Raw genomic sequence first — 25168 nt, 5'->3', positions numbered from 1 at the left:
CCCTTAACAGAACAACAGTCTATATAAAATGGGCTTTCCTCTGACACCGCCTAACCTGTATGGCAGGAAGCTTGGCCTCAGTGATGCACTGGGCCATTCACACTACTCTCTGTAGCGCCTTATGGTTAGATGCCGAGCAGTTGTCATACCAGGCGGTGATGCATCCATCCAGCTCTCGATGTTGCAGCTGTAGAACCTTCTGTGGACCCATGCCAAATCTTTTCAGTCTCCTGAAAGGGAAAAAGTTTTGTCGTGCCCTCTTCAACTGTCTTGGTGTGTTTGGACCATGATAGTTTGTTGGTGACTGGACACCAAGGAACTTGTCTCCACTACAGCCTCATTGATGAGAATGGGGGCGTTCCCGGTCCTCCTTTTCCTGTAGTCCAATGTGGAGGCTATATACAATCATCTCCTTGGTCTTGATCACTTTGAAGGAGAGGTTGTTGTCCTGGCACCACATGGCCAGGTCTCGTAGGTGCAAACTTAATGAGGGTGTTGGAGAATAATAGTGAATTAATCCAAAAGGGGTATTAAATAACACACATGGAATCATGTAGTAACCAAAAAGTGTTAAACAAATCAAAATATTTATTAGATTCTTCCAAGTTGCCAGCCTTTGCCTTATGACAGCTTTGCATGCACTGGCATTCTCAAATAAAATTTTATTTGTCACATACACATGGTTAGCAGATGTTAATGCGAGTGTAGTGAAATGCTTGTGCTTCTAGTTCCGACCATGCACTACAGACCCCGGTTTAATTCCAGGCTGTATCCCAACCGGCCGTGATTGGGAGTCCAATAGGGCGGCGCACAATTGGCCCAGGGTCGTTAGGGTTTGTCCTTCATTGTAAATAAGAATGTGTTTTTAACTGACATTCCTAGTTAAATCAAGGTTCAATAATAAAATATATATTATGTCAAGAAGAGCTCAAATAAACAAAGAGAAACAACAGTCCATCATTACTTTAAGACATGAAGGTCAGTCAATCTGGAACATTTCAAGAACTTTGAAAGTTTTTAAGTGCAGTTGCAAAAATCATCAAGCGCTATGATGAAACTGACTCTCATGAGGACCGCCACAGGAAAGAAAGACCCAGAGGACACGTTCAGTAGAGTTAGCAGCCTCAGAAATTGCAGCCCAAATAAATGCTTCACAGAGTTCAAGTAACAAACACATCTCAACATCAACTGTTCAGAGGAGACTGCATGTGTGGTTCCCACCCTGAAGCATGGAGGAGGAGGTGTGATGGAGTGGGGGTGCTTACTGGTGACACTGTCAGTGATTTATTTAGAATTCAAGGCACCCTCCAGCATGGCTACCACAGTATTCTGCTGCGATACGCCTTCCCATCTGGTTTGCGCCTAGTGGGACTATTATTTGTTTTCCAACAGGACAATGACCAAAACACACCCCCAGGCTGTGTAAGCACTATTTGACCAAGAAGGTGAGTGATGGAGTGCTGCATCACTAACCTCCACAAATGACTCGACCTCAACCCAATGAGATGGTTTCCATGAGTTGACCGCAGAGTGAAGGAAAAGCAACCAACAAGTGCTCAGCATTTGTGGGAACTCCTTCAAGACTGTTGGAAAAGCATTCCAGGTGAAGTTGGTTGAGAGAATGCCAAGTGTGCAAAGCTGTCATCGAGGCAAAGAATCTGTACCGAAGAATCTCAAATATAAAATATATTTGGATTTGTTTAAAATGTTTTGGGTTACTACATGATTCCATATGTGTTATTTCATAGTTTCAATAGTTTTACAATGTAGAAAATAGTAAAATAAAGAAAAACCCTTGAATTATTAGGTGTGTCCAAACTTTTGACTGGTACTGTATCCCTTAATGTATCCCTTAATGTATGTCTCCAATTGACTCTCTGTGTTTGTCTGTTTAACAGCTGTGGTCCGGCTCAGAGGACTAACGTGATCAGCTGTTTGACGGTCCACATTGACTCTCCACGGCCAGCCCCCTGCCTATATAGCACTCCACATTGGGACTCTGGGCAGGTCACCGTGGTGGCACCATCTGTCAAGACCCAGCCGACTGAGACGGGTGAGGTGGCTCACACTGCATACTAGTGTCCACATTGACTCTGTAAGTTATGTACTTTTTGATACTAGATCATGAAAATGGTTCTGTACTAGAATGTGTTGCCTCCAGATGTGTCTCAGGGATCAAGTGAAACTTGCCTGATCCACGAACTCTCACTGCTAGCCTGTACTGGGATTCTGGGCTGTATCATGTTAGCTCCACTAACTCACTGCTAGCCTGTACTTGGAGTCTGGGCTGTATCATGTTAGCTCCACTAACTCACTGGGAGTCTGGGCTGTATCATGTTAGCTCCACTAAGTCACTGCTAGCCTGAGAGTCTGGGCTGCATCATGTTAGCTCCACTAACTCACTGCTAGCCTGAGAGTCTGGGCTGCATCATGTTAGCTCCACTAACTCACTGGGAGTCTGGGCTGTATCATGTTAGCTCCACTTTTTAACTCACTGCTAACCTGGGAGTCTTGGGCTGCATATGTTTTCCACTAACTCACTGCTAGCCTGAGAGTCTGGGCTGCATCATGTTAGCTCCACTAACTCACTGGGAGTCTGGGCTGCATCATGTTAGATCCACTAACTCACTGGGAGTCTAGGCTGCATCATGTTAGCTCCACTAACTCACTGGGAGTCTGGGCTGCATCATGTTAGCTCCACTAACTCACTGGGAGTCTGGGCTGCATCATGTTAGCTCCACTAACTCACTGCTAGCCTGGGAGTCTGGGCTGCATCATGTTAGCTCCACTAACTCACTGCTAACCTGGGAGTCTGGGCTGTATCATGTTAGCTCCACTAACTCACTGGGAGTCTGGGCTGCATCATGTTAGCTCCACTAACTCACTGTTAACCTGGGAGTCTGGGCTGTATCATGTTAGCTCCACTAACTCACTGGGAGTCTGGGCTGCATCATGTTAGCTCCACTAACTCACTGCTAGCCTGGGAGTCTGGGCTGCATCATGTTAGCTCCACTAACTCACTGCTAGCCTGAGAGTCTGGGCTGTTCATGTTAGCTCCACGCAATCACTGGGAGTCTGGGCTGTATCATGTTAGCTCCACGAAATCACTGGGAGTCTGGGCTGCATCATGTTGCTCCACTAACTCACTGCTAGCCTGAGAGTCTGGGCTGCATCATGTTAGCTCCACTAACTCACTGCTAGCCTGAGAGTCTGGGCTGTATCATGTTAGCTCCACTAACTCACTGCTAACCTGGGAGTCTGGGCTGTATCATGTTAGCTCCACTAACTCACTGCTAGCCTGGGAGTCTGGACTGCATCATGTTAGCTCCACTAACTCACTAGCCTGGGAGTCTGGGCTGCATCATGTTAGCTCCACTAACTCACTGCTAGCCTGGGAGTCTGGGCTGCATCATGTTGCTCCACTAACTCACTGCTAGCCTGACTGAGAGTCTGGGCTGCATCATGTTTGCCCACTAACTCACTGCTAGCCTGGGAGTCTGGGCTGCATCTGTTATCTCCACTAACTCACTGCTAGCCTGGGAGTCTGGGCTGTATCATGTTAGCTCCACGAAATCACTGGGAGTCTGGGCTGTATCATGTTAGCTCCACGGAAATCACTGGGAGTCTGGGCTGCATCATGTTAATCCACTAACTCACTGCTAGCCTGAGAGTCTGGGCTGCATCATGTTAGCTCCACTAACTCACTGCTAGCCTGAGAAACTGGGCTGCATCATGTTAGCTCCACTTCACATGCTAGCCTGAGAGTCTGGGCTGTATCATGTTAGCTCCACTAACTCACTGCTAGCCTGAGAGTCTGGGCTGCATCATGTTAGCTCCACTAACTCACTGCTAGCCTGTACTGGGAGTCTGGGCTGTATCATGTTAGCTCCACTAACTCACTGCTAGCCTGGGAGTCTGGGCTGCATCATGTTAGCTCCACTAACTCACTGCTAGCCTGTACTGAGAGTCTGGGCTGCATCATGTTAGCTCCACTAACTCACTGCTAGCCTGGGAGTCTGGGCTGTATCATGTTAGCTCCACTAACTCACTGCTAGCCTGTATGGGAGTATGGACTGTATCATGTTAGCTCCACTAACTCACTGCTAGCCTGGGAGTCTGGGCTTTATCATGTTAGCTCCACTAACTCACTGCTAGCCTGAGAGTCTTTAACTGCATCATGTTAGCTCCACTAACTCACTGCTAGCCTGGGAGTCTATTAGTCTGGGCTGTATCATGTTAGCTCCAGAGAAATCACTGGGAGTCTGGGCATCATCATGTTAGCTCCACTAACTCACTGCTAGCCTGAGAGTCTGGGCTGTATCATGTTAGCTCCACTAACTCACTGCTAGCCTGAGAGTCTGGGCTGCATCATGTTAGCTCCACTAACTCACTGCTAGCCTGGGAGTCTGGGCCACCCATGTTAGCTCCACTAACTCACTGGGAGTCTGGGCTGTATCATGTTAGCTTCACTAACTCACTGCTAGCCTGAGAGTCTGGGCTGTAATCATGTTAGCTCCACTAACTCACTGGGAGTCTGTGCTGTATCATGTTAGCTTCACTAACTCACTGCTAGCCTGGGAGTCTGGACTGCATCATGTTAGCTCCACTAACTCACTGCTAGCCTGGGAGTCTGGGCTGCATCATGTTAGCTCCACTAACTCACTGCTAGCCTGGGAGTCTGTGTATCATGTTAGCTCCACTAACTCATTGCTAGCCTGTACTGAGAGTCTGGGCTGCATCATGTTTGCTCCACTAACTCACTGCTAGCCTGGGAGTCTGGGCTGTATCATGTTAGCTCCACTAACTCACTGCTAGCCTGTACTGGGAGTCTGGACTGTATCATGTTAGCTCCACTAACTCACTGCTAGCCTGGGAGTCTGGGCTCAGCTCCACTAACTCACTGACTAGCCTGAGAGTCTGGGCTGCATCATGTTAGCTCCACTAACTCACTGCTAGCCTGAGAGTCTGGGCTGCATCATGTTAGCTCCACTAACTCACTGGGAGTCTGGGCTGCATCATGTTAGATCCACTAACTCACTGGGAGTCTAGGCTGCATCATGTTAGCTCCACTAACTCACTGGGAGTCTGGGCTGCATCATGTTAGCTCCACTAACTCACTGGGAGTCTGGGCTGCATCATGTTAGCTCCACTAACTCACTGCTAGCCTGGGAGTCTGGGCTGCATCATGTTAGCTCCACTAACTCACTGCTAACCTGGGAGTCTGGGCTGTATCATGTTAGCTCCACTAACTCACTGGGAGTCTGGGCTGCATCATGTTAGCTCCACTAACTCACTGTTAACCTGGGAGTCTGGGCTGTATCATGTTAGCTCCACTAACTCACTGGGAGTCTGGGCTGCATCATGTTAGCTCCACTAACTCACTGCTAGCCTGGGAGTCTGGGCTGCATCATGTTAGCTCCACTAACTCACTGCTAGCCTGAGAGTCTGGGCTGTATCATGTTAGCTCCACGAAATCACTGGGAGTCTGGGCTGTATCATGTTAGCTCCACGAAATCACTGGGAGTCTGGGCTGCATCATGTTAGCTCCACTAACTCACTGCTAGCCTGAGAGTCTGGGCTGCATCATGTTAGCTCCACTAACTCACTGCTAGCCTGAGAGTCTGGGCTGTATCATGTTAGCTCCACTAACTCACTGCTAACCTGGGAGTCTGGGCTGTATCATGTTAGCTCCACTAACTCACTGCTAGCCTGGGAGTCTGGACTGCATCATGTTAGCTCCACTAACTCACTGCTAGCCTGGGAGTCTGGGCTGCATCATGTTAGCTCCACTAACTCACTGCTAGCCTGGGAGTCTGGGCTGCATCATGTTAGCTCCACTAACTCACTGCTAGCCTGTACTGAGAGTCTGGGCTGCATCATGTTTGCTCCACTAACTCACTGCTAGCCTGGGAGTCTGGGCTGCATCATGTTAGCTCCACTAACTCACTGCTAGCCTGGGAGTCTGGGCTGTATCATGTTAGCTCCACGAAATCACTGGGAGTCTGGGCTGTATCATGTTAGCTCCACTAAATCACTGGGAGTCTGGGCTGCATCATGTTAGCTCCACTAACTCACTGCTAGCCTGAGAGTCTGGGCTGCATCATGTTAGCTCCACTAACTCACTGCTAGCCTGAGAGTCTGGGCTGCATCATGTTAGCTCCACTAACTCACTGCTAGCCTGAGAGTCTGGGCTGTATCATGTTAGCTCCACTAACTCACTGCTAGCCTGAGAGTCTGGGCTGCATCATGTTAGCTCCACTAACTCACTGCTAGCCTGTACTGGGAGTCTGGGCTGTATCATGTTAGCTCCACTAACTCACTGCTAGCCTGGGAGTCTGGGCTGCATCATGTTAGCTCCACTAACTCACTGCTAGCCTGTACTGAGAGTCTGGGCTGCATCATGTTAGCTCCACTAACTCACTGCTAGCCTGGGAGTCTGGGCTGTATCATGTTAGCTCCACTAACTCACTGCTAGCCTGTACTGGGAGTATGGACTGTATCATGTTAGCTCCACTAACTCACTGCTAGCCTGGGAGTCTGGGCTGTATCATGTTAGCTCCACTAACTCACTGCTAGCCTGAGAGTCTGGGCTGCATCATGTTAGCTCCACTAACTCACTGCTAGCCTGGGAGTCTAGGAGTCTGGGCTGTATCATGTTAGCTCCACGAAATCACTGGGAGTCTGGGCTGCATCATGTTAGCTCCACTAACTCACTGCTAGCCTGAGAGTCTGGGCTGTATCATGTTAGCTCCACTAACTCACTGCTAGCCTGAGAGTCTGGGCTGCATCATGTTAGCTCCACTAACTCACTGCTAGCCTGGGAGTCTGGGCTGTATCATGTTAGCTCCACTAACTCACTGGGAGTCTGGGCTGTATCATGTTAGCTTCACTAACTCACTGCTAGCCTGAGAGTCTGGGCTGTAATCATGTTAGCTCCACTAACTCACTGGGAGTCTGTGCTGTATCATGTTAGCTTCACTAACTCACTGCTAGCCTGGGAGTCTGGACTGCATCATGTTAGCTCCACTAACTCACTGCTAGCCTGGGAGTCTGGGCTGCATCATGTTAGCTCCACTAACTCACTGCTAGCCTGGGAGTCTGGGCTGCATCATGTTAGCTCCACTAACTCATTGCTAGCCTGTACTGAGAGTCTGGGCTGCATCATGTTTGCTCCACTAACTCACTGCTAGCCTGGGAGTCTGGGCTGTATCATGTTAGCTCCACTAACTCACTGCTAGCCTGTACTGGGAGTCTGGGCTGTATCATGTTAGCTCCACTAACTCACTGCTAGCCTGGGAGTCTGGGCTGTATCATGTTAGCTCCACTAACTCACTGCTAGCCTGAGAGTCTGGGCTGCATCATGTTAGCTCCACTAACTCACTGCTAGCCTGGGAGTCTGGGCTGTACATGTTAGCTCCACGAAATCACTGGGAGTCTGGGCTGCATCATGTTAGCTCCACTAACTCACTGCTAGCCTGAGAGTCTGGGCTGCATCATGTTAGCTCCACTAACTCACTGCTAGCCTGAGAGTCTGGGCTGCATCATGTTAGCTCCACTAACTCACTGCTAGCCTGGGAGTCTGGGATCTGCATCATGTTAGCTCCACTAACTCACTGCTAGCCTGAGAGTCTGGGCTGTATCATGTTAGCTCCACTAACTCACTGCTAGCCTGAGAGTCTGGGCTGCATCATGTTAGCTCCACTAACTCACTGCTAGCCTGTACTGGGAGTCTGGGCTGTATCATGTTAGCTCCACTAACTCACTGATAGCCTGGGAGTCTGGGCTGCATCATGTTAGCTCCACTAACTCACTGCTAGCCTGTACTGAGAGTCTGGGCTGCATCATGTTAGCTCCACTAACTCACTGCTAGCCTGGGAGTCTGGGCTGCATCATGTTAGCTCCACTAACTCACTGCTAGCCTGGGAGTCTGGGCTGTATCATGTTAGCTCCACTAACTCACTGCTAGCCTGAGAGTCTGGGCTGATCATGTTAGAAGGTTAACTCACTGCTAGCCTGAGAGTCTGGGCTGCATCATGTTAGCTCCACTAACTCACTGCTAGCCTGAGAGTCTGGGCTGCATCATGTTAGCTCCACTAACTCACTGCTAGCCTGAGAGTCTGGGCTGCATCATGTTATTCGAAAACATAATTATTATTTGGGGATGTTATTCGAAAACATAATGTAAACTTTCACTGCTATGCGGATGACACACAGCTGTACATTTCAATGAAACATGGTGAAGCACGGGCCACTCGCTAGAAGCATGTGTTTCAGACATAAGGAAGTGGATGGCTGCAAACTTTCTACTATTAAACTCGGACAAAACAGAGATGCTTGTTCTAGGTCCCAAGAAACAAAGAGATCTTCTGTTGAATCTGACAATTAATCTTAATGGTTGTACAGTCGTCTCAAATAAAACTGTGAAGGACCTCGGCGTTACTCTGACCCTGATCTCTCTTTTGAAGAACATATCAAGACCATTTCGAGGACAGCTTTTTTCCATCTACGAAACATTGCAAAAATCAGAAACTTTCTGTCCAAAAATGATGCAGAAAAATTAATCCATGCTTTTGTCACTTCTAGGTTAGACTACTGCAATGCTCTATTTTCCCTGGTCATCAGGATAAAGCACTAAATAAACTTCAGTTAGTGCTAAATGGCTGCTAGAATCCTGAGAGAACCAAAAAATTTGATCATATTACTCCAGTGCTAGCCTGACACTGGCTTCCTGTCAAAGCAAGGGCTGATTTCAAGGTTTTACTGCTAACCTACAAAGCATTACATGGGCTTGCTCCTACCTACCTCTCTGATTTGGTCCTGCCCTGTAGGTACCTATACGTACGCTACGGTCACAAGACGCAGGCCTCCTAATTGTCCCTAGAATTTCTAAGCAAACAGCTGGAGGCAGGGCTTTCTCCTATAGAGCTCCATTTTTATGGAGCAGGTCTGCCTACCCATGTCAGAGACGAAACTCGGTCTCAACCTTTAAGTCTTTACTGAAGACTCATCTCTTCAGTGGGTCATATGATTGAGTGTAGTCTGGCCCAGGAGTGGGAAGGTGAACGAAGGTCTGGAGCAACGAACCGCCCTTGCTGTCTCTGCCTGGCCGGTTCCCCGTTTTCCACTGGGATTCTCTGCCTCTAACCCTGTTAAGGGCTGGGAGTCACTGGCTTGCTGGGGCTCTGTTGTGCCGTCCCTGGGGGATGCGTCACCTGGGTGGGTTGATTCACTGTTGTGGTCGGCCTGTCTGGGTTCCCCCCCACCCCTTGGGTTGTACCGTGTCGGAGATCTTTGTGGGCTATACTCGGCCTTGTCTCAGGATGGTAAGTTGGTGGTTGAAGATTTCCCTCTAGTGGTGTGGGGGCTGTGCTTTGGCAAAGTGGGTGGGGTTATATCTTCCTGTTTGGCCCTGTCCGGGGTGTCCTCGGATGGGGCCATCAGTGTTCCTGACCCCTCCTGTCTCAGCCTCCAGTATTTATGCTGCAGTAGTTTATGTCTGTCGGGGGCTATCAGTTTGTTTATCTGGAGTAAATCACTGTCCTATTCATGTGTCCTGTGTAAATCTAAGTGTGCTGGGCTATCATGTTCTCTCCACTCTCTCACCTGAGCCCTAGAACCATGCCCCAGGACTACCTGACATGATGACTGCTGTCCCCAGTCCACCTGGCCATGCTGCTGCTCCAGTTTCAACTGGCCTGGGCCCTGGACCATGTCCCAGCTACCACTAACTCCTTGCTGTCCCCAGTCCACCTGGCCATGTCCTGCTCCAGTTTCAACTGTTCTGCCTTACTATTATTCAACCATGCTGGTCATTTATGAACATTTGAACATCTTGGCCACGTTCTGTTATAATCTCCACCTGGCACAGCCAGGGAGGACTGGCCACCCCACATATGCTCCACTAATTCTCTTTCTTTCTCTGTACTGAGAGTCTGGCCCTGGACCGTGCCCCAGGACTACCTGACTGATGGCTCCTTGGAGTCCCCAGTCCATCTGACTGTGCTGCTGCTCAGTTTCAACTGTTCTGCCTGGGAGTTGGGACCATGCTGGTCATTTATGAACATTTGAACATCTTGGTCATGTTCTGTTATAATCTCTACTCCGGCACAGCCAGAAGAGTCTGGCTGCCCCATCATGGTTCCTCCACTTCTTCCTGGTTTTGGCCTTTCTAGGGAGTTTTTCTGGCCACCGTGCTTTTACACCTCATTGTTTGCTGTTTGAGGTTTTAGGCTGGGTTTCTGTACAGCACTTTGAGATATCAGCTGATGTACGAAGGGCTATATAAATAAATTTGATTTGATTTGATTTGATTTGATGTTAGCTCCACTAACTCACTGCTAGCCTGAGAGTCTGGGCTGCATCATGTTAGCTCCACTAACTCACTGCTAGCCTGAGAGTCTGGGCTGCATCATGTTAGCTCCACTAACTCACTGCTAGCCTGGGAGTCTGGGCTGCATCATGTTAGCTCCACTAACTCACTGCTAGCCTGAGAGTCTGGGCTGCATCATGTTAGCTCCACTAACTCACTGCTAGCCTGGGAGTCTGGGCTGTATCATGTTAGCTCCACTAACTCACTGGGAGTCTGGGCTGTATCATGTTAGCTTCACTAACTCACTGCTAGCCTGAGAGTCTGGGCTGTAATCATGTTAGCTCCACTAACTCACTGGGAGTCTGTGCTGTATCATGTTAGCTCCACTAACTCATTGCTAGCCTGTACTGAGAGTCTGGGCTGCATCATGTTTGCTCCACTAACTCACTGCTAGCCTGGGAGTCTGGGCTGTATCATGTTAGCTCCACTAACTCACTGCTAGCCTGTACTGGGAGTCTGGACTGTATCATGTTAGCTCCACTAACTCACTGCTAGCCTGGGAGTCTGGGCTGTATCATGTTAGCTCCACTAACTCACTGCTAGCCTGAGAGTCTGGGCTGCATCATGTTAGCTCCACTAACTCACTGCTAGCCTGGGAGTCTGGGCTGTGTCATGTTAGCTCCACGAAATCACTGGGAGTCTGGGCTGCATCATGTTAGCTCCACTAACTCACTGCTAGCCTGAGAGTCTGGGCTGCATCATGTTAGCTCCACTAACTCACTGCTAGCCTGAGAGTCTGGGCTGCATCATGTTAGCTCCACTAACTCACTGCTAGCCTGAGAGTCTGGGCTGCATCATGTTAGCTCCACTAACTCACTGCTAGCCTGAGAGTCTGGGCTGTATCATGTTAGCTCCACTAACTCACTGCTAGCCTGAGAGTCTGGGCTGCATCATGTTAGCTCCACTAACTCACTGCTAGCCTGTACTGGGAGTCTGGGCTGTATCATGTTAGCTCCACTAACTCACTGCTAGCCTGGGAGTCTGGGCTGCATCATGTTAGCTCCACTAACTCACTGCTAGCCTGTACTGAGAGTCTGGGCTGCATCATGTTAGCTCCACTAACTCACTGCTAGCCTGGGAGTCTGGGCTGTATCATGTTAGCTCCACTAACTCACTGCTAGCCTGTACTGGGAGTCTGGACTGTATCATGTTAGCTCCACTAACTCACTGCTAGCCTGGGAGTCTGGGCTGCATCATGTTAGCTCCACTAACTCACTGCTAGCCTGGGAGTCTGGGCTGCATCATGTTAGCTCCACTAACTCACTGCTAGCCTGGGAGTCTGGGCTGTATCATGTTAGCTCCACTAACTCACTGCTAGCCTGAGAGTCTGGGCTGCATCATGTTAGCTCCACTAACTCACTGCTAGCCTGAGAGTCTGGGCTGCATCATGTTAGCTCCACTAACTCACTGCTAGCCTGAGAGTCTGGGCTGCATCATGTTAGCTCCACTAACTCACTGCTAGCCTGAGAGTCTGGGCTGCATCATGTTAGCTCCACTAACTCACTGCTAGCCTGAGAGTCTGGGCTGCATCATGTTAGCTCCACTAACTCACTGCTAGCCTGAGAGTCTGGGCTGTATCATGTTAGCTCCACTAACTCACTGCTAGCCTGAGAGTCTGGGCTGCATCATGTTAGCTCCACTAACTCACTGCTAGCCTGGGAGTCTGGGCTGTATCATGTTAGCTCCACTAACTCACTGGGAGTCTGGGCTGTATCATGTTAGCTTCACTAACTCACTGCTAGCCTGAGAGTCTGGGCTGTAATCATGTTAGCTCCACTAACTCACTGGGAGTCTGTGCTGTATCATGTTAGCTTCACTAACTCACTGCTAGTCTGAGAGTCTGGGCTGTATCATATTAGCTCCCCACTCATGCTGCACAGAAGTCCCAACACATTTGAATAATGTAATGATGCATGTAGAAACTGTTCATTACTGTTCACAAAACAATGTCCATACAGGCTACAACACTTCACAATGGAAGAAGATACCGCTAGCTTCCAGCTTTGTAGGCTAACAATGTCAAAGTTCTGGTATCTTGACAACACTAGGACATACCCACAGAGCTCTGTACAGTTTAGAATCACAAATACAGTATACAGAAGCACAGAATGCTTTAAAACCAGTTTGAGTGTTTCGTTGAAAGCTGCATTTCTAAGCTTGTCTCTCTGTCTCTTCCTGGTTGGTTTCCAGGGCAACTCCAGAGCTCCTACATCAAGCCCAAGCGGGCCAATCGACAGCCCTGTAGTGGTGACAACAGCGACCGCCATAAGCTTGTCCCCAGCCAATCACATCCTCTCAACCTCAGCCAGGTGAGTCAGCCAGCCAATAGTACCCTCTCTTACTAGCAGGTGTGCCCCAGGCCACTGTGACACGTTACAGAACGTTCAGATAGAAATGTATTGTGTAGAACAGTTGATAGTCTATCTTAATTTTTAAACAGTGACGTAAACTGTTTCCTTTGTTTATACAGTTTATTTTCATTGAGTTATTTGGCTAAAGACATGTTCTGATGCAGTTTGCCTGCCTCTCTTTCTCCAGGTACAGCCTGTAGTCTCATCCTCATCCTCGTCTCAGGACCGTTCCCACGGCAGCCTGCGTCGCCAGGCAACCTACCCCCCTAGCCCCGCTTCCCACTACACCTTTCAGGAAGCGCCCTCCCTAAGCGCCGCCCCCAGCCTCTACACCTTTCCTGCCTCCGCAGCGCTAGCCTCCGCCTCTCAGGCCATGGAACAGTTCCTGGGGCGTGGCCACCCCACCCCTTCCACCTACGCCCCTCCCACCGTCTCTTACGGAGCCTCGGGGTTGGCCCGGAGTGAGGCAGGGACCAGGAAGGAGTCTTCGGTGGGGTCAGGGATGATCCATGGGGTGGGGCTTCCTGCAACTTATCAGCACCAGTTTACTGCTGGGCCCCCATACATTAGTGTGAGGCCCCGGGCTGAAGCCTACAGCGCATACCAGCTCAGCCCTCGACGGTTGGGACAGTACCCTTACTTATGATGAGACGTGGGGCGCTTTCAGTAGCATGCAACGTTTTGGAACGTTCAGACAGAAAAAATCCTATGTAGAACAAACGTGTGTGTGAATTGCAGATCACATTAGAGCTGGGATGATAAACCAAAAATGATTGACACCGACTATACCCGACATTTTGTTAATATCGTTCATTACAATATAAGTAGCCTCTAATAGAGAAATGTGAAGTTTGAAATGAAATAAGTTTTCTAATATGGGTGATTGTTGATAGAACAATATATTTACATTTAAGTCATTTAGCAGACGCTCTTATCCAGAGCGACTTACAACCATCAAACTAGTAATAGTTTAAAGGCCCAGTGCTGCCGTTTTTATCTCAATATCAAGTCAGTTCTGGGTAACAATTAAGTACCTTACTGTGATTGTTTTCAATTAAAATAATCTAAAATAAACAGAACGCTAAATAGCAAAGAGCAATTTCTCAAGCGAGGATTTTGCTAGGACTGTCTGGGAGTGGTCTGAGTGGAGAGGGGAAAACTGAAAACCAGCTGTTATTGGCAGAGAGGTTTGGAACTCTTTCTTATTGGTCTATTAACTAATTAACCACCTGGTGATGTCACCAGACACGCTCAAAACTCCCACCAAAAACAGGCAGACATTTCAGACGGGCTTTTTCAAACAGTTTTTACATTTAAAGGGCATTATCATTAAAAAAATATATATATATTTTTTTAAATTTCACAGTGTTATTCCAACCACACGGGGAAAAAAAATGTTTTCGGCTACACTGGGCCTTTAAAGGATATTAAAACTATATGGTGGTGCAGATGTGTTATATACTCTCCTTTCTATTTACCGTTGTCAAATCAATTCAGGTCATTTATCCCGATGTGGATTTTTTGTTGTTGTCCTTATCGCCCAGCTCTAGATCACGTCGACACTACTCATTACATTTTTTTTTTTCGTATCTGAAACGTTGGGACAACGTTTTGCAACTGAACGTGGCTACGGTAGAGCAGTAACCTACTGATGATGTCATGATACTGGGGTTAGAGATGGGGGGGGGGGCGATAATGTGTAGGACTATGGCTCTCACGCACACTCTCTGAAGGGGCAATAAGACCCCCCTACTTCACCTTGTGGATGAATCAGGGAGGGCTATGGAAAGGGGGGGGGGGTATCTTTGAATTTTTGCACTACTGCATTTTATTTACTGTTAAGCAGTGGTTCACCTCAAACTGGTTTAACAGCATTCTGTTAAGCAGTGGTTCACCTCAAACTGGTTTAACAGCATTCTGTTAAGCAGTGGTTCACCTCAAACTGGTTTAACAGCATTCTGTTAAGCAGTGGTTCACCTCAAACTGGTTTAACAGCATTCTGTTAAGCAGTGGTTCACCTCAAACTGGTTTAACAGCGTTCTGTTAAGCAGTGGTTCACCTCAAACTGGTTTAACAGTGTTCTGTTAAGCAGTGGTTCAGCTCAAACTGGTTTAACAGCATTCTGTTAAGCAGTGGTTCACCTCAAACTGGTTTTAACAGTGTTCTGTTAAGCAGTGGTTCACCTCAAACTGGTTTTAACAGCATTCTGTTAAGCAGTGGTTCACCTCAAACTGGTTTAACAGCATTCTGTTAAGCAGTGGTTCACCTCAAACTGGTTTAACAGTGTTCTGTTAAGCAGTGGTTCACCTCAAACTGGTTTTAACAGCATTCTGTTAAGCAGTGGTTCACCTCAAACTGGTTTTAACAGCATTCTGTTAAGCAGTGGTTCACCTCAAACTGGTTTTAACAGCTTTCTGACCTTTTGTAGTAGTATTATTATTATGTGATATTGTACTGTTATTTTTCCCAGCAGAAAAAGTATAATTGTTTTTGTTTTATCCCTGTTTTAATTGGATGTATATTGAGGCGTTCTGGTTTTTAATATCATATATACTATAAATTGTGTTTATTTAAAAGGCTTTGTGTTTTAAAGGACACTAGTCTCCTCTAGGGGTCCAGTCAGTGAGTTGAAACACAGAATACTGGAGATAGAAAAATGTGTTTCTATACCATATGAAATGTAAGGATCAGGATGCATATGAAATGCACTTCCATAAGAAATGTAGGAATATGACATGAGTCTGTCTGTGTTCTACATGGCAGAAATGTACTGTATATAACAGCTATGCTGGTCTGTGAGCTATCGGTAGCGTTGCAGCCTCCTGAGTAGGCCCTAGCTGTGTCTCCTTGCAATAGGAGTGCCCATTGTCTCACGTCAGATGGCGTCACTCCTACGCGACGCTCGTTTTGAGTGCAGACGGCCGTCAGCGCTATCTGACGTCAGACAATGTAGGAGAGCCTAGAAAGGCGTAGCTGGAGACACGGCGCACCTAGCTAGGGAGATGCTACTGCTAGCTAATTAGCTAGCTAGCTAGATATGCTAGCTAATCTTAAGAAAACCTACAGGAGACCTTTGTAGCCTAACTATAGCACCTTTAGCTAGAGAGATGCCAGCTTTTAGCTAACCCAAGGCCGGTCTAAAGGTGATCCAAGTATCTTTAGCATGGCAGGCTAGCTAGAGAAATGCTAGCTACTTGCTAATTTAAACAAAGCACTTAAGGTGATTCCGTTTTCGTCCTCATGCTAGCGAGCAGTAGCCACATGCTGGCCAGCATGAGGGAAAAAAAACGTCTCAGCAGTGTCTTAATCTAAACAAAAGCCCTTTCCAACCATATATCAGAGCGTATAAGGTTGGAATCTTCTAGCTTACCTAAAGGTGATTTGTGTGTCTTTAGCATGGCTGGCTAACTAGCTAGAGATGCTAGCTATATGCTAACCTAAATAACTTCTAACGGTGATCCTTGTGTGTTTAGCACCCTTATATAACCCAAACTAATCCAGTGACATCCATAATATGCTCTGATAATATTTGTATTATATTATTTTACATATAGCCTAACTCCTGTGTTTTTAGTTCTACATGTTCTAAGTTCTAAACTTCTCTATTGTGAGTTTAATATATGTTTTGTCGTTAATGTGAGCTGTCACACAAGACGGTCTTGTTGGTGGCTCATGCCGCACCTGATGGATGGTAGGACGTTTGAATGGAAGGAGAGGGAGACAGAAATGTATGGTTGTTTGACACTGATGTTATGGATCATTTAATTTAAATCATTAGCATGTTGTATGTAGTCTATTCTGTCACAGCCTGGTAACGATGTAGTCTATTCTGTCACAGCCTGGTAACGATGTAGTCTATTCTGTCACAGCCTGGTAACGATGTAGTCTATTCTGTCACAGCCTGGTAACGATGTAGTCTATTCTGTCACAGCCTGTTAACGATGTAGTCTATTCTGTCACAGCCTGGTAACGATGTAGTCTATTCTGTCACAGCCTGGTAACGATGTAGTCTATTCTGTCACAGCCTGGTAACGATGTAGTCTATTCTGTCACAGCCTGGTAACGATGTAGTCTATTCTGTCACAGCCTGGTAACGATGTAGTCTATTCTGTCACAGCCTGGTAACGATGTAGTCTATTCTGTCACAGCCTGGTAACGATGTAGTCTATTCTGTCACAGCCTGGTAACGATGTAGTCTATTCTGTCACAGCCTGGTAACGATGTAGTCTATTCTGTCACAGCCGGGTAACGATGTAGTCTATTCTGTCACAGCCTGGTAACGATGTAGTCTATTCTGTCACAGCCTGGTAACGATGTAGTCTATTCTGTCACAGCCTGGTAACGATGTAGTCTATTCTGTCACAGCCTGGTAACGATGTAGTCTATTCTGTCACAGCCTGGTAACGATGTAGTCTATTCTGTCACAGCCGGGTAACGATGTAGTCTATTCTGTCACAGCCTGGTAACGATGTAGTCTATTCTGTCACAGCCTGGTAACGATGTAGTCTATTCTGTCACAGCCTGGTAACGATGTAGTCTATTCTGTCACAGCCTGGTAACGATGTAGTCTATTCTGTCACAGCCTGTTAACGATGTAGTCTATTCTGTCACAGCCTGGTAACGATGTAGTCTATTCTGTCACAGCCTGGTAACGATGTAGTCTATTCTGTCACAGCCTGGTAACGATGTAGTCTATTCTGTCACAGCCTGGTAACGATGTAGTCTATTCTGTCACAGCCTGGTAACGATGTAGTCTATTCTGTCACAGCCTGGTAACGATGTAGTCTATTCTGTCACAGCCTGGTAACGATGTAGGGAGACAGTCACACTAGTCTTCACACATGCACATTCAGTTGAGCACAGTTTAAAGTATTTGAAATTATTTCAAATAGTAATTGAACCCAGGTCTTCACATGACAAACTGAGCGTTTTAATGTTTGTTGTTTGGACTGTAATAACGAGGCTGAACGATAGAAAGTCACATCGCTCATCGATCAGCCAGGAAACTGCTTTAGAACTTAAACTGACCTACTGAAAATGATTTTGGTTCATTTTGTCACCTGTGGTTTAGATAGAAGTGCATTATCACTCTCGGACGGAACTCTCCCAGTGTTCTGTTGTGACTGAAGGTTCCCACTGCTCTTAATGGAATCATTTTACTGGTTCTGCAGAGAACCTCAGAATATATTCATCTGGGTGGAGTTGTTTATAGTTTTCAAAACACTCACTGGTCTTTTTCTTGATACTGTCTTGTCTTGTCATTATGTTGCACAATGCATTTAAGTAATCAGGTTATTGGTGAGGAAAATGTCAAAGTCAAATCAACCCAATCACTGTTTTCAAATAAATTACCCAGAAGTCCATGTGTCTTGTCTCTTGACTCTAAGCAACGCTAATCACAGTTAACAGGCTTTTGTGTCAGGCTATCATTCATTCAATAGTTAGCTAAACTTCTCATATTGATAGTGAAATCAAAAATTTAGTTTAAACTGAACGGAAATATACCTATGTAGTAGCTCAGTTGGTAGAGCATGGCGCTTGTAACGCCAGGGTAGTGGGTTCGATCCCTGGGACCACCCATACGTAGAATGTATGCACACATGACTGTAAGTCGCTTTGGATAAAAGCGTCTGCTAAATGGCATATATTATTATTATTACATATAGTATATAGTCATTTACTAGATTATTTATGTTTGAATTAATTTTACACACAGGTCTTCATCCTGTCACAGTGTTTCCACAACAACTCCAACCTGCCACAGCAGATTTCCTGTTACCAGCAAGACCTCACCATAAACCTTATTCAATAGAAACCAAAATGGACGTAAATGGGGAGGGACTACCTCAACTTGTCCAAAAAGAAACTCCAATGAAGCGTTTTTTTCTACCGCTGTGCACTAGTCATTATGACCCCTTCCGGTGTTGCATTATCAGTGTCTCAGGATTTGATTCAATGAACAAAGGCACTTCAAACAGTCTTTCCATTTAAGGATGAGAATTTGAACCAATGACGTATATAAACCCTGGATTGCTGATGCTATGTGTTGACCATTAAGGGACTTTGAAGCCAGTAGCAGTCCTCCATAAGAATGAATGGAATTCTACACAATGACGTATATAAACCCTGGATTGCTGATGCTATGTGTTGACCATTAAGGGACTTTGAAGCCAGTAGCAGTCCTCCATAAGAATGAATGGAATTCTACACTATTTCAATTAAATGTTTCAAGGATGCATTTAAGTATTTTGGTTGTCTTAGTGGGGACAGTTATACATTTAAGGGGAAAACAATATATTTTAAAAGTATGCATTAAAGTGTCTGTAAGTTAATACACGTGGCAAAAAAAAACGAATGTAGACGATATATGCCTGTCTTTTTTTTTTTTTGTAAAATATTTTCAAACAAAAGAAAACAAGACGGAATCGAATAGACAGACGCACACATATTCCAACAAACGTCAATGACGTCACACCTGCTCAAACCCACGTTCCCACCGCACCCACATCTATTCCGTTTGTCTCAGTCCAACGTTCCCTCTCATTCTTTATACCTTGGGCGTTTCCAGCACGTTTAACACTATGCACGCATGGCCTCAAATTGTGTTCTTTTATTTCTCGATGTGGGCCCACATTTTTGGGGGGTTTTGCAAAATTTAAATAATAATGCTTTTGATTCATCCACTGTCTTAATGATTTCCCGTTTTTATGTTAAAAAATATATATATAATAAAAAATGATTTACTAGAAAAGTATGGTCCAACCCATTGGGTATCTCACCTCACCCTCATTTGCCATGCCTTGAAATATGTAGATAGAAATGTAAAGATTACTTTTAAATCAAATTTTATTTGTCACATACACATGGTTAGCAGATGTTAATGCGAGTGTAGCGAAATGCTTGTGCTTCTAGTTCCGACAATGCAGTAATAACCAACAAGTAATCTTAACAGAACAATTCCACAACTACTACCTTATACACACAAGTGTAAAGGGATAAAGAATATGTACATGAAGATATATGAATGAGTGATGGTACAGAACGGCATAGGCAAGATGCAGTAGATGGTATAGAGTACAGTATATACATATGAGATGAGTAATGTAGGGTATGTAAACATATTAAGTGGTATTGTTTAAAGTGGCTAGTGATACAGTTTTACATCAATTTCCATTATTAAAGTGGTTGTAGTTGAGTCAGTATGTTGGCAGCAGCGGCTGTTTAACAGTGATGGCCTTGAGATAGAAGCTGTTTTTCAGTCTCTCGGTCCCTGCAGTCTCTCGGTCCCCCTGGGTTGTGCCGTGGTGGAGATCTTTGTGGGCTATACTCGGCCTTGTCTCAGGATGGTAAGTTGGTGGTTAAAGATATCCCTCTAGCGGTGTGGGGCCTGTGCTTTGGCAAAGTGGGTGGGGTTATATCCTTCCTGTTTGGCCCTGTCCGGGGGTATCATCGGATGGGGACACAGTGTCTCCTGACCCCTCCTGTCTCAGCCTCCAGTATTTATGATGCAGTAGTTTATGTGTCGGCGGGCTAGGGTCAGTTTTTTATATCTGGAGTCTTATCCGGTGTCCTGTGTGAATTTAAGTATGCTCTCTCTAATTCTCTTTCTTTCTCTCTCTCTTGGAGGACCTGAGCCCTAGGACCATGTCTCAGGACTACCTGGCATGATGACTCCTTGCTGTCCCCAGTCCACCTGGCTGTGCTGCTGCTCCTGTTTCAACTGTTCTGCCTGCGGCTATGGAATCCTGACCTGTTCACCAGACGTGCTACCTGTCCCAGACCTGCTGTTTTCAACTCTCTAGAGACAGCAGGAGCGGTAGAGATACTCTTAATGGTCGGCTATGAAAAGCCAACTGACATTTACTCCTGATGTCCTGACTTGCTGCACCCTCGACAACTACTGTGATTATTATTATTTGACCCTGCTGGTCATTTATGAACATTTGAACATTTTGGCCATGTTCTGTTATAATCTCTACCCGGCACAGCCAGAAGAGGACGGGCCACCCCTCATAGCCTGGTTCCTCTCTAGGTTTCTTCCTAGGTTTTGGCCTTTCTAGGGAGTTTTTCCTAGCCACCGTGCTTCTACACCTGCATTGTTTGCTGTTTGGGGTTTTAGGCTGGGTTTCTGTACAGCACTTTGAGATATCAGCTGATGTACAAAGGGCTATATAAATAAATTTGATTTTGCTTTGATGCACCTGTACTGACCTCGCCTTCTGGATGATAGCGGGGTGAACAGGAAGTGGCTCGGGTGGTTGTTGTCCTTGATGATCTTTATGGCCTTCCTGCGACATCGGGTGGTGTAGGTGTCCTGGAGGGCAGGTAGTTTGCCCCCGGTGATGCGTTATGCGTTTTAGTCCGTCTAACAGCCAACTTTTGGACTTCATCCCAGAAGGCATGAATTATTGAGTGATTGTTCATTTTACACTTAAAACATGACTGGATTACGTTTACATTTCCATTAGTGGATTAAGTTGACAATTTCATTAGTTACGTTCAATGCACTCTTCAATTTCATTATTTACGTTCCAACACCTCCATCTTGTGCCAATATCAGTTATTTTTTAAATTTTGGTACCAAGAGTTAATCTTTTTTTCCTAAGAGATTGTAAATTGGATTGGCACTCTTCAATGTTTTGTATATCTTACCTATTATATTAGTATCCTTTTCTGACTCAAATAGAATTCCCTCAAGGATTAGAGAATGAGGGATTACATGTTAGCTAGCCAAAATATTTCAAATCAACATTTTGTGACATAAAACTTTTAAGTTGTATGTATTTGAAAATATCTACATTGGTTAGTCGAAAATTGCTTTTTTAGTCTGTCATTTAAGTCGTTTTATTTTTCCCTTACCAAGTTATTTACAGTTTCTATGCCTTTTTTCCATGTGGACCAGTTTATAAATTAAAGCTATCCAAGGATTGTTCCATAGGGGTGTGTTTTTTAGGGAGGGATTATTGGTTCTTGTAGAATCTGTTTCATTTTCTTCCATATTGTTATCTAAACTATTATAGTTGTTCATGGTCTTCGCTTTATCCTTTTTTCCGTGAAAAGATTGTCGTGTTTGTGTATCTTCCATTGTTTCCTCTATGGGGAGATGTAAAACTTCCCTTTATTCTATGAGTTCTATTTGCCCATATAAAGTCTGTTATGACCAAGTATATTTTTTATAAAAGAACGTCTTCGGTGGGGTATTTGGTATTATTATATACTACCGGTCAAAAGTTTTAGAACAACTCATTCAAAGGTTTTTAAATTATTTTTTACATTGTATAATAATAGTGAAGACATCAAAACTATGAAATAACACCTACGGAATGCAAAAACAAGTGTTTAAACAAATCCAAATATATTCTATATTTGAAATTCTTCAAAGTAGCCAGCTTTTGCCTCGATGACAGCTTTGCACACTCTTGGCACTATCTCACCAATAAATTAATAAACGCTTACCTTGACTTGGAAAAGTTCCAGAGTTAGATAGCTATAGCTGGCTAGCTAAAATGTAATCCCTTGTTGTTTGAGTAAGCTAACCTAGCTAGCTCCGTTTGCTAGCTAAGTGAAAGTAAAACATTTTTTAAAAATAAATATAGCTAGCTCTCTCTCTCACTTCTCCTTCATTTCTGAAGAAATTAATTTGTTTAAAACTGTGTGACTCCTGTCTTTCTCTGAGTCAGCTACTCACCACATTTTATACACTACAGTGCTAGCTAGCTCTAGTTTATGCTTTCAGAACTAGATTCATTCTCCAATCCTTTGATTGGGTGGACAACATGTCAGTTCATGCTGCAAGAGCTCTGATAGGTTGGAGGACGTCCTCCGGAAGTTGTCATAATTACTGTGTAAGTCTATGGTGGGGGTGAGACCCAAGAGCCTCCTAGGTTTTGTATTGAAGTCAATGTACCCAGATGAGGATGGAAGCTAGCTGTCCTCCGGCTACACCATGATGCTACCCTACAGAGGTCTGTTGAGGCTATTGTAGACCATTCAAAAACCATGTATTTTAATAAATGATTTGGTGACGTGAATATAGTCACTAGCAATGTAAACGCAACATGTGAAGTGTTGGTCCCATTGTTCTTGAGCTGAAATTTTCCATATGCACAAAAAGCTTATTGCTCTCAAATTTTGTGTCCAAATTTGTTTACATCCCTGTTCGTGAGCATTTCTCTTTTGCCAAGATAATCCATCCACCTGACAGGTGTGGCATATCAAGAAATTAGTTAAACAGCATGATTATTACACAGGTGCACATTGTGTTGCGGACAATAAATGGCCACTCTAAAATGTGCAGGTTTTGTCAGGAACGTCCAACAGAGCTGTTGTCAGAGAATTAAATGTTAATTTCTCTACCATAAGCCGCATCCAATGTTGTTTTAGATCATTTGGCAGTACGTCCAACTGGCCTCACAACCGCAGACCACATGCATGGCGTCGTGTGGGCGAGAGGTTTGCTGATGTCAACGTTGTCAACAGAGTGCCCGGTGGTGGCGATGGGGTTCTGGTATGGGCAGGCACAAGCTATGGACAACGAAGACAATTGCATTTTATCGATGGCAATCTGAATGCACAGAAATACTGTGACGAGATCCCGAGGCCCATTGTGAGACCCATTTATTTTAGGGTATCTGTGACCATCAGTAAAATCTTTGAAAATTGTTGCATATTGCGTTTATATTTTTTTGCTCAGTATATTTTCACATGACACCCGGGACTCCATGGAAAACAGCTGTTATTGAATGAGTGGGCTATCCTGGTTAAATAAATACAAATGATACACTCATGTATGGATGGATTAATTCATTCACAATCATGTTGTGTTTCTGGCAGCCATTTTTTTTTTAATGCCAGAGTGATTAAGTCATTAGTATTTCTATTAGAAATCAGGTCAAAGTTCAGCCGGAGATCTTGTAAAACAACCAACCTGAGAAGTAAAATAACAATAAAAATAACAATAAAAATAACTCCTTGTTGAAACTTGTAATAAACGCGATTGACTTTAAAAAAATGGGCAATTTCGCCACTTTCTACATATGTGAAAATGGCATGTTTCTATGATCTGTGGTTAAAAGGAGAGAAGAAGTCCTAAAAAAAAATGCTTCTGTGACATCACAGGGTAGAATTAAAAGTTTTTAAAAAATGATTTTCAACAAACCTGCTACTAGTTTCTAGCCCAAAGGAGGGTATTTTCTCACTCTTCGTGTCACTGCGAATGTCAGTGTTTGAAAATCACTGTTTTAAATGTTAAAAAGTTAGCATATTTTTCCACAAAATGTAGAAATACACAGTTTTCAAATATGTTGGCACTGGTATTGTGCTGGAGATAACAAACATGAGGTTTAAAAGTGGTGTTAGTTGCCCTTTAACCTAGACAGTAAATCAAGGATAGTTGAAATCAGTGTTTTAAAAGAGGGTTAAATTGACTCTTTTTTGGAAGTTATCTTAACACTCAAGGAAGTGATACGCTCCCTGGAATTATTGTTGATTGTGATGGAGTGCTTTTAACTCCATTAAGAGCAACCAGAAACAGGGAGTTAAATCTACACATTTATCCACAGATATGGGAGGGGCCTCTGTTATATTTCTCAGCATGGTCTGTCGCAGGTTGATAAAAAAATAAAAAAAACTTCTTAAATGGTTTGTGTCAATATGTGTTTTCGCATGAACATGGATTGTTTTCAAATCTTATGCTACACAAAGATCAGAAATGTTTATTTTTTTGCAGTTTAAAACAACTAATTGACTGATTTGAATTCCACAAGATTATCGACCTGAAACAGCACTTAATCGTTCAGCACTAAGAAACGTTCCCCCCCGCCCCTTTAACTAATCCAATCTGTAAGTGGTTCGATTTATAGCAACCGTTAGTGAGACAAGTCGTTCCAGTTTACATGGTGTATGTAGGTAGTCTTCACCTACTGTATGTTCTGCCCTACTCTGAAATGAATTCAAGATGCTAGTTGTGAGAGATGTTAAAAGGACTGGATATCTTCCTGCAAACTGGATTCCAACAGAGATTGGACTTCACATTGTAATGTAAAAAAAAATATATATATATATATATATATATATATTATATATATTATATATATATATATAACTGCCTTCATTTTGCTGGACCCCAGGAAGAGTAGCCTTCGCAGCGGATAATGGGAATCCATAATAAATACAAATAATGTGAAAGATTTAAGAAATATTCAAATAAGGCTTTGCACCCTTATAACTCAAAAAGGAAGTAAACTGAGAGATCTACTCTGCTGTAGTGGATTGGAAATTCTTACAAACACACATATACCAGTCAATTCACTACAATGCCAACTTAATTAAAAATGTTGTGACTGTCATTTCAAAGATGGCGTGATCTTCATCTCTCGCTGGCACTGGGTTCCCTATAACACACACACACACACACACACACACACACCAATAATAACCACCAAACGTA

The 25168-nt window shown here is 44.7% G+C and overlaps 1 pseudogene; it reads left to right on the top strand.

The window, feature by feature from the left end:
• LOC124032450 overlaps positions 1–18081 on the top strand; it is a 78502-nt pseudogene extending 60421 nt beyond the window's left edge.
• Positions 18082–25168: the final 7087 nt, after the last annotated feature.

This window comes from Oncorhynchus gorbuscha, linkage group LG03, assembly GCF_021184085.1.
Source record: "Oncorhynchus gorbuscha isolate QuinsamMale2020 ecotype Even-year linkage group LG03, OgorEven_v1.0, whole genome shotgun sequence".
NCBI lineage: Eukaryota > Metazoa > Chordata > Actinopteri > Salmoniformes > Salmonidae > Oncorhynchus > Oncorhynchus gorbuscha.
Note: the sequence above shows the minus strand (reverse complement) of the source record. Positions and strands in the feature narration are given on the sequence as shown.